The sequence below is a fragment of the Bos grunniens genome, chromosome 2, assembly GCF_055505025.1.
Source record: "Bos grunniens cultivar Pamir isolate PY7600 chromosome 2, Bosgru_T2T1.0, whole genome shotgun sequence".
Lineage (NCBI taxonomy): Eukaryota > Metazoa > Chordata > Mammalia > Artiodactyla > Bovidae > Bos > Bos grunniens.
Window position 1 is genome coordinate 127997368 of NC_141166.1, and position 11018 is coordinate 128008385.

The following is an 11018-nucleotide window of genomic DNA, read 5'->3' on the forward strand; positions in this document are numbered from 1 at the left end:
TGAAGATACCTTTTAAGTGCTCAAACTTTGTAGAAATGGTGGTTAGCAATGTCAGTTTTATTAGGTTCTGGCATATATTATATGATTACAAAAGTGTGATTAGTCGAAAAACATTACAAATCACTCTTGATCACTCTCCCTGACCTATGAAGGGGCTGTATTCTAACTCTCTGTATGTTGATTGAAATAAGTTTTTGCAAAGACACAAGTTATGTCCTCAATTATTTCCTCTTGTTCACGGAAAATTTATGATGAGTACTAAAATGTTTTAAATACCTACTAAGTGCCAAGGGCCGTGCTAAACATTTTCAATGAATTGTTTATTGGATTCCTAACAAAACCTTATAAAGCAGTGTGATTATCACTTCCATTTGACACAAAAGGGAATTAAGTAGTGGTGAAGTTTGGGTTCATACGTGAGTAACCTAAAGCCAAAGTCCATTATACTTCACATCTGTAATGTGGCTCATATTTTAACTGATATTATAGCTTTTTATTTTTTTGCAACTGATAAAGGTGGCAAAAAAAAAAAAAAAAAACTTAAAAATTCAACTCATGGAGTAACCTGGAAAGCTAAGATTATTTACTCCATCACTGTTTTGAAAGAATTTCAATGCACTCTACACTTAATGTGGGTTGACATTGGCCTGCTGTAGGGTCAGGGGTACTGAGTGTGGCAGTGCTTGCATGGGATTTTTTTAAGAAGGTCTTCATTATCTTCATTACCTCCACCATAGTTTGGCCTCAGGACAAACAACAGGGAGGGAACACAGTTGTTGCCCATCAACAAAAAATAAGATTAAAGATTTATGGAGCATGGCCCCACCCATCAGAACAAGACCCAGTTTCCCCCTCAGTCAGTCTCTGCCATCAGGAAGCTTCCATAAGTCTCTTATCCTTCTCCATTAGAGGGCAGACAAAATGAAAACCACAATCACAGAAATCTAACCAACTTATCACATGGATCCTAGCCTTGTCTAACTCAATGAAACTATGAGCCATGCCGTGTAGGGCCATCCAAGATGGACAGGTCATGATGGAGAGTTCTGACAAAACATGGTCCAGTGGAGAAGGGAATGCAAACTACTTCCGTATTCTTGCCTTGAGAACCCCATGAACAGCATGAAAAGGCAAAAAGACAGGACACTGAAAGATGAACTCCCTAGGCCGGTAGGTATCCAATACGCTATGGGAGATCAGTGGAGAAATAACTCCAGGAAGAATGAAGAGACAAAGCCACAGCCAAAACAACACTCCAGCTGTGGATGTGACTGGTGATAGAAGCAAGATCCGATGCTAAGAGCAATATTGCATAGGAACCTGGAATATTAGGTCCGTGAATCAAGGCAAATTGGAAGTGGTCAAACAGGAGACAGAAGAGTGAACACTGACATTTTAGGAATCAGTGTACTAAAATGGACTGGAATGGGTGAATTTAACTCAGATGACCATTAGATCTACTAGGGTGGGCAGGAATCCCTTAGAAGAAATGGAGTAGCCATTATAGTTAACAAAAGAGTCTGAAATGCAGTACTTGGATGCAATCTCAAAAATAACAGAATTATCTCTGTTCATTTCCAAGACAAACCATTCAATATCATGGTAATCCAAGTCTATGCCCCAACCAGTAATGCTGAAGAAGCTGAGTTGAATGGTTCTATGAAGACCTACAAAACCTTTTAGAACTAACACCCCAAAAAGATGTCCTTTTCATTATAGGGGACTGGAATGCGAAAGTAGGAAGTAAAGAAATACCTGGAATAACAGGCAAATTTGGCCATGGAGTACAGAATGAAGCAGGGCAAAGGCTAATAGAGTTTTGCCAAGAGAACGTACTGGTTATAGTAAATACCCTCTTCCAACAACACAAGGGAAGATTCTACACATGGAATGACCAGATGGTCAACTCCGAAATCAGATCGATTATATTCTTTGCAGCCAAAGATGGAGAAGCTCTATACAGTCAGCAAAACCAAGACCGGAAGCTGACTATGGCTCAGATCATGAACTCCTTATTGCCAAATTCAGACTGAAATTGAAGAAAGTGAAGAAAACCACTAGACCATTCATGTATGACCTAAATAAAATTCCTTATGATTATACAATGGAAGTAAGAAATAGATTTAAGGGACTAGATCTGATAGAGTACCTGATGAACTATGGACGGAGGTTTATGACTTTGTACAGGACACAGGAATAAAGACCATCCCCATGGAAAAGAAAGGCAAAAAGCAAAATGGCTGTCTGAGGAGGCCTTACAAATAGCGGTGAAAAGAAGAGACGCAAAAAGCAAAGGAGAAAAGGAAAGATATACCCATTGAATGCAGAGTTCCAGAGAATAGCAAGGAGAGATAAGAAAGCCTTCCTCAGCAATCAACGCAAAGAAATAGAGGAAAACAAATGAAAAGGAAAGACTAGAGGTCTCTTCAAGAAAATTAGAGATAGCAAGGGAACATTACATGCAAAGATGGGCTCAATAAAGGACAGAAATGGTATCGACCTAACAGAAGCAGAAAATATTAAGAAGAGGTGGCAAGAATACACAGAACTGTGCAAAAAAGATCTTCACAATCAGATATTCACTATGGTGTGATCACTCACCTAGAGGCAGGAATCCTGGAACGTGAAGTCAAGCGGGCCTTAGAAAGCATCTCTATGAACAAAGCTAGTGGAGGTGATGGAATTCCAGTTGAGGTATTTCAAATCCTAAAAGATGCTGCTGTGAAAGTGCTGCACTCAATACGTCAGCAAATTTGGAAAACTCAGCAGTGGCCACAGGACTGGAAAAGACCAGTTTTCACTCCAATACCAAAGAAAGGCAATGCCAAAGAATGCTCAAACTACCGCACAATTGCACTCATCTCACACGCTAGTAAAGTAATGCTCAAAATTCTCCAAGCCAGGCTTCAGCAATACGTGAACCGTGAACTACCAGATGTTCAATCTGGTTTTAGAAAAGGCAGAGGAACCAGAAATCAAATTGCCAACATTCACTGAATCATCAAAAAAGCAAGAGAGTTCCAGAAAAGCATCTATTTCTGCTTTATTGATTATGCCAAAGCCTTTGACTGTGTGGATCACAATACTGTGGAAAATTCTGAAAGAGATGGGAATACCAGACCACCTGATCTGCCTCTTGACAAACCTATATGCAGGTGAACAAGCAACAGTTAGAACTCGACATGGAAAAATAGACTGATTCCACATTGGGAAAGGAGTCCTTCAAGGCTGTATATTGTCACCCTGCTTATTTAGCTTATAAGTAGAGTACATCATGAGAATGAATCAGAAGCTGGAATTAAGATTGCCAGGAGAATTATCAATAACCTCAGATGTGCAGATGACATCAAACTTATGTCAGAAAGTGAAAAGGAACTGAAGAGCTTCTTGATGAAAGTGAAAGAGGAGAGTGTAAAAGATGGATTAAAATCAAAATTAAAAAAGCTAAGATGGTGGCATCTGGTCCTATCACTTCATGGCAAATAGATGGGGAAACAATGGAAACAGTGAGAGACTTTCTTTCCTTGAGCTCCAAGATCAATGCAGATGGTGACTGCAGCATTAATTTGAAAGATGCTTGCTATTTGGTAGAAAAGCTATGACCAACCTAGACAGCATATTAAGAAGCAGAGACAGTCCTTTGCCAACAAATGTCCATCTAGTCAAAGCTATGGTTTTTCCAGTAGTCATATATGAATGTGAGATTTGGACTATAAAGAAAGCTGAGCACCAAAGAATTGAAGCTTTTTAATGGTGTTGGAGAAGACTCTTGAGAATCCCTTAGCCCATAAGGAGATCAAACCAGTCCATCCTAAAGGAACTCAGCCCTGAATATTCATTGAAAGGACTGATGCTGAATCTGAAACCCCAATACTTTGGCCACCTGATGCAAAGAACTGACTCACTGGAAAAGACCCTGAAGCTGGGAAAGATTGAAGGTGGGAAGTGAAGGGGATGACAGAGGATGAGATGGTTGGATGGCATCACAGACTCAATGGACATGAGTTTGAGTAAGCTCCAGGAGTTGGTGATGGACAGGAAAGCCTGGTACGCTGCAGTCCATGGGGTTGAAAAGAGTCGGACAACCCTGAGCGACTGAGCTAACTAACTAACTACACTTAAGCTAAGATTCGAGGAACAGCATCCCTTTGCACTAGGGATGACATGGTATCAGCCACCAATTGGAAAGGGAAGCAGAGTTGTTCAGAACATGAGTCAAGGCCTTGTTTTGCCACTTGATAACTATATGACCTTGGGCACATTACTTAGGAGCTCTGTGCTTTAGTTTATGAGTTTCGTACATGCAAACAAGGATAATATTTGCTAGGGCTTTGAGATGAAAGGAGTTATACATTAGTAATTAATAATGTCTATGGCACATAGCAAACCCTCAAAGAAATTAGCTAAGTCAGTAGCAGCAAGCCACCCTTTAAAATGGAGTTCTCTTGTACGAGTGCAGTGTGCACAGGTCACCTTCTCCTGACTTTGGGAGGGAATGCTGTAGCAGGGAAGGCAGATCCCCCTGTTGGAGGCTGTAGCAGAGGAAGCAGACTCTCCTGTAGGAATATTAAGATAGATTCATCCAATAACGAAGACTTCCTCTTATGGCGCAGCAGTAAAGAATCTGCCTGCTGATGCTGAAGACTCCATTTGGATCCCTGAGTTGCGAAGATTCCCTGGAGGAGGGCATGGCTACCCACTTCAGTATTCTAGACTGGGAAATCCATGGACAAAGGAGCCTGGTGAGCAACAGTCCATGAGTTCCAAGAGTTGGACACTACTTAGCAACTAAACAACAACAAAATCCATCAATGCATACTTCATTCAATAACACATCCTCATCTTACAATGTCAAGGATCAGAAAGCAAAGCAACCTAACAATAAATATATGTATTTACTCAAGTAAACCTTACAATTCCAAGATATTTTAGTTAACTGAGACTTTAATAAAATTTTGTTTAACACATTTAGAATGTAGCAATGTCTTTACTAAATATGATATGATTGTGGTCTAAAACATACTCCATTCCAGGGAATTGCTTCAAACAACAACTATATCTAAATTTCTAAAGCACAACTACAAAAGTTATATTTTTGCCTTAGCTAATAAAGTTTACTGTCATGTCATAAAAAAAGGTTTGAAACCAAAACAATTTCATTGAAATGATTTTTAAAAGAAATATGTAAATTGATTAATAAAATATTTAAGCCTGTTACCCTAATGTTAGGTTCGCATTATCTAATAAAAACAAATCTCCTATTTTGCCTCATATTTGAAATGAACACAATTGAGGAAAAAAAGATCAACAATTTTGTATTGCTGGCATTCTTTTCCCAGAGTTTTAATCCTCCTTATTTTCTGCTATCACATTATTTATTCTTCTCTAGTACTTAGTGAAGTTCCAATTTTCTCTTCAAATTATCCTTGGAAGGGAAGCAAAATTGAGGTTCATGCACAGATATCTGCATAATAATTGGTGTCAGGTTAACTAATGGTTATGGGTTCAAACTAATACTCATCTGTAAAATGTATCAAATCAGTGCATGGATTTAAGACAAATTAACTTAGTTTCCATTGATAAAGCAAGTCTGTGTGCTCATGAATATGCTAACGACCCCCCAGTGACTCGGCCGGAAGGAGAGGGACAGACACCTTGTAAACCTTCTAGCTGCTATTTCACTATACCACTTGTTCTCGTGACTATGGTTTCTGAGAAGCACAATCGGGCCTGAGTTAACCTAAGTCGGAATAGAGAAATAATGACAGATTTATACAAAAGTTTATGCCATATTAACATTTTTTATTTAAAAAATATGTTCCATGTTAAGAAGGATAAGATTTCTCTGAAAACTGGGCTCCATCCAACAACTGAAATAAGGTATAAAACCTTAATACCACAGGGTTGGGTTGGTTAATTGTTTATTTAGATTTAGATTGGGTTGAGTTTTTGTCCTAGTAATTGGTTGTAAGGGAGAAAGCATATGATACATTTAATTAAACCATGAAGGAAGAAAAAGATTAAAACTTGATTTGTATTTAAAAAAATACACCCCTTTGACCATTTTTGCAAGCAATTATATATTGTGTTAGTTTTGCATGATACTGTCTTTTTTAAGTAAAGAAATTTAAGGGAAAAAAAGGAAGAAATATGTTCTGGTAAAGTATTTGCAACTTATCTGATAATAATACCAGTAACCTAATAATCATAGAACCTAACTCTGTCACAGACAATGATTCCATTTTATTTTTTAATATTAAAAAGACTTTTATTGGGTCTTTAAAATCCATTTATTCATTTTTTGTAAATAACATTAAAGTTAAAAACTAATTTGATTTTAAGTTAACTCAAATATGAAAAATACAGATTACTTAATTTAATCTAATTTAATGAACAATATTGTAATTCAAATTAGATATGAAAAGATAATAATCTGGATTTATTGAGGATGGAAAGTTTAAGCTGTTTAAGCTGGAATGACAATAGTATGTATAAAAGAATATCTTATTATTTAAATGGGTTTTGTTGATTTAATTATCATATATCTAATCATATGTTCTTTTTCCTTAAATCACACTAGATCAATATTTACAAATTTGTAAAATTTGTAAAATTGTAAAATTCCAAATTTTACAATTAAATGTATTCTATATTATGCAATTTTATACTAGTTAAGTCTATATAGCTTCAAAATTATATACCAACTTATAAGTAGATAAACTAAAATTAAGGTATGAAAACTATCCAGTTACTTTGAGTTGCATAACTATGGGTTGATGAAAGAATTTGGGAGGCATGATTGTCCATGTGAATAAATGGGAAAATGTGTGAGATATCGCATTAGTATGCAGATCCTGTGTCTCTGGTAAACTTTTATTTTCTATTTAACTGCATCAGAGCATTTTCTGGTATTATATGAGAGAATTTCTTAAATTTAATAGTGCAACAGCAACATGGTAGTAGTAATTTGGTAGAAAAAGAAAGATTTCCTAAGAAATTATAGACATTTATATAGTGCATCCCTAGACATCAAAACCAAACACAGGCAAATCTTTTAAACAAGTATATATTGACTTTCCATCTTAAGTTCATTCTCTGAAAGTCTGATTAAGTCAAGAACTAACAGATGCTACAAGTCTGACTCTCTAAGTGTCTGTCTTTAACACCACTGCAATGATATATCTCATGTTTATGGGTTAAAAGCTTCTCTGAATCGTAAACAAAGATAAGGAATGAAACCAATGACTTCAAATAATGTTCTTTAAATATATTTGTTTTCTGAAATGTTGACCATTATCATGGTATCTCTAAAAACAGAATTCTGTTTTTCAAGTTGTGTTCAATGTCATACATAAACAAGTTTTGTATAGTAAATGCATATCTTGATCTTTATTTTGTTAATTGTTCTATAGCAATCACTAAGGCAAGTCTTAAAAATTAAGTAACTCTCAAATTTTAACTATGGAGGTAAAGGTTGGAAAAAATATTGTTATAATTGTTTCAGATATGATCTAAAATAGAAATATGTAATAATACTATTAACTGAATTTTGATTAGATTTTACATGTTTATCAAATAATTTTTCCATGCTAACATAGAGCTTATAAGGTAAACTTCTTGTTCTGATATTATTTGAATTTTTTACTGAAGTAAATATCTGTTATGCATAAAAGAATGATAAAATATGTACAAGTGAATCTGAAGGTTCTCATACGTGTTGACTCAATTTAAAGTTCACTATATCCTAGGCATCACCAATGAGAAAATTACATACACCTTGGCCATTCATTTAGCATAGTCTTAAAATTACAGACCCAAGTCTGATTTCTTTTTAATATTTTGTGATTCATTTTTTTTCAAAGTGAATGAAAGATCTTATGTATTCTAGAAGTTTACATATTTTATCTAACAAAATTATATTTTGGCATGTGTCAAGATGGAGACTTGTAGCAATAACCAAAAGCATATTCTTAAAGACACCCAAATATTGCAGGTAAAACATATTTTAGCTCACATTACCCATGTAATTTCTCAACTCTATATTTTATCTTACATATTTAGAACTGGCATTAGATTCTGTGGGTTCATTTTATGATCTAATAGGGTAATATCATCCAGAAAAATAAATTAATTCTTTATGGCTGAAAGCATGTGTCAGTGCTCTGATATTTCTTTACAATGAAAGAAAGCAAACTGTAGAATATAATAACATGAATTCTTATTTCAAATTTTCAATGATTTTCTCAAATAATAAGCCTTTGCCAAAAGATCCACAATATTCATTCCTGAATATTCCACACTATTATTTGAAAATAAAAATTATAAATCATTATAATTGTTACCAAAAATAAGCTATTCAAGAAAATTATGGGGTTTTGGTTAGCAATTAGAGATTATAGAATTTGAGGAAGTTTCTTATTATAAAATATGATATTAATTTTATGTAACACCTCCTTCTAAGAAAATAAACTAAAAGAACTGCTATTTTTAGGTTTTGTTACTATCCCATGACATTGGGTTAGGCATTTAATGTGTTCTTTCCATTTCCTCCCCTAATTATCTAATGGCTATTTACAAAGTTACATTCAAAAACAATATCCATTTCCACAAATGTGTCAGAGAACTTAGTACAATTAATGAATGACAGGAGATAGGAAACCAGTCATAATATTTTTTAAAGAATCACAAAAACAAGACTTAATTGAAGTTTCCATTATTTGGAGAAATATATGGAAGAATTGAGTAGAAACTTATAAAGGAATTACTCAGAATGAGTTGGTGGTCCACTGTTAATGTGCCTGATATGGATGATTAAGTACAGAATTTCTCCATGGAAAGACATTTTGCAGATTTATCATTTCATTTGGGTATGAAAATATACTAAAATTACGTCAATCAATATAATTTGAACCCAAATCTGACATCTAATTTTCCTCAGCAATAAATTTGTCATGTCCCTATACAAACATCTTATAAAGTAGACACTCGTTTCTTAAACTGTCCAATTGTCTGTACTGTTGAAAGAAGCATTAACAGATGTTTCATCTCGACATTTCAGTAAGTTCTATCCTAGAAATTATTTTTTTTAAAACACACTTTAATTTCTCTTTAACAATCTGATATACCCAATTGGGAAATCTTTGCTATTTTCTTTGTTATCTCAATATCACACCCTCCCAAAAAAGCTTGCAGAGGGTTATCAGACAATTGGAAGCAACACATTCTATTACTCCTTAGCTATAAAAAGCTTTGAAATTAGAAATACCAACATTTTCTCAACCCTAGTTGTTTTCTTTCCTCTGTTGCCCACCCCATGATCCAACACAGCGGAAACAGTTCAGGGTTAATAAAAGAGGTTTAAACACATCTGGCAACAGTGAACAATGAAAATTCCATTAGTTCAGTAGTTCGAGATGTATGTGTAAATAGAGGTAGAAGGCAAATAGAAGACAAATATAATAAATCCAAAGTTATTACTTTTCCTTAGATTCTCCATTGTGTTTAACAGCAGAGTGAGTGAGGCTCCAAGATCCCCATAAGTATTCTCTCATCCCCTTTTTAAAACAGTGATTATATGGAAAGTTTAAAGACTCTTGGTGGGGGAAAAATGTTTTCCAGCTGTCAAAATTTAAGCTTAGCTAATAGTAGAGCTAATTTTAAAAGGCATTGTTCCCTGATTAAGATATTTGTTCAGAAGTATGCCTTTAAATCCATTTAGATGTTTTATTACTTCCCAAATTTATTTTCTAGAATAGCACTGTACATAATATTATCTAGTAGTAACAGGTATTGTGTACATCTTGGGGAGATATACTGTCGTTTTTCTAACACATGAAGTAAATGAAAATTGTTTAAACATAATTTCAATGTCACTAGCTGAGTTCTGTAGTAAAAACATTGTCAAACGACTTGAGAATACTACTCTGAATAAATATATTTATTTTGAATAATGCACTTACCCAGAACAGCTCCTAAGGAAATTCTTGGTGAACTATTCTTAGGATGGAATTTGATTTTCTGAGATTCCGCAGAGGAAATGTACCCCCAGGCAAGGTGGGGAAGGGTGAAAGCCTTGCAATATGATCCTGGAGGCAGAGTGAGGTCCAGTTAGCAGAGCTTGGTGATCCTAAGGCAGGAGGTGACACTCTGCTGGAGAGACTGTTGTTCTGAGTGGACTGGAAGAGTTGTCACATTGTATGTGCTCAGCAGCAGAAGGGAAACATCAGAGCTTCCTGTTACATCACTCTGACCCCGCCTGCAGTTAGTGTTAGGTTACTTTCTTTCTCAAATGGCATACCCCAGGAAAGCAGTACTCCTTTTTTATTCTGAGACAGGAGCAAGAAGCAGCCTGAACAGACACACATCATATGCTGTATGAACACATTGTTAGCAGCAAAAGCTGGCTGGATTTCACCTTGACTGAGTTCTGTTAGAACTTGTCAAACAGAGCTGCCTATGGTTTGAAGGAAATCTGAATATAGTATTCTGCTCAAAGAATTAAAGGAGTTAGGGAGTGTGTGTGTGTATGTGTGTTGAATTATACTTTACAAAGCATCAAGGGAATGTTTTAATGTAACATATCTTTCTTCATAGAGGAACACAGAAAAGTAATAACTATTTTTCCATCATAATTAGTTCTGTGATCTAATTCTTGTTAATTTGGACCTCGATAATCAGAGCTATTCCCTCATCAGTTTTCCACATTAAATGATGAAACTCTTTCCTGCAGGTTTTTTTTTAACATTTTTAAAATTTTGTTCATGACATAGGAATATGTTCCAACCAGAACCATTGTGTGTGTATGTGTTGTGTATCTATAGATATACATATATAATTATTTTTCAGTATATATGAATATATATTTTAGAGAAAGTAACCTTGAGAACACCTATACATGTAAATGTTTGCACATATTTTAAAATATTTGACTTATCACCTATGAAGTAAAAAAGTAATTAATACCTTGTACCTCAAAATAACCTTAACAAAAATGCAGATAGTTTATACATATAAATTTT

General features: G+C 34.9%; 1 protein-coding gene across 2 annotated transcripts in view; it reads right to left on the reverse strand.

Moving 5' to 3' along the window:
* The window catches only part of CALCRL (calcitonin receptor like receptor), a 128115-nt gene extending 117892 nt beyond the window's left edge, over positions 1–10223 (reverse strand). The window contains exon 1 of one of the 2 annotated variants that reach the window (XM_086371391.1): positions 9960–10223. The gene's annotated coding sequence lies outside the window, so the exon portion shown is untranslated. The remainder of the gene's footprint in view (positions 1–9959) is intronic. The other variant, XM_086371387.1, reaches the window with a different exon arrangement.
* Between the last annotated feature and the right edge of the window lie 795 nt (positions 10224–11018).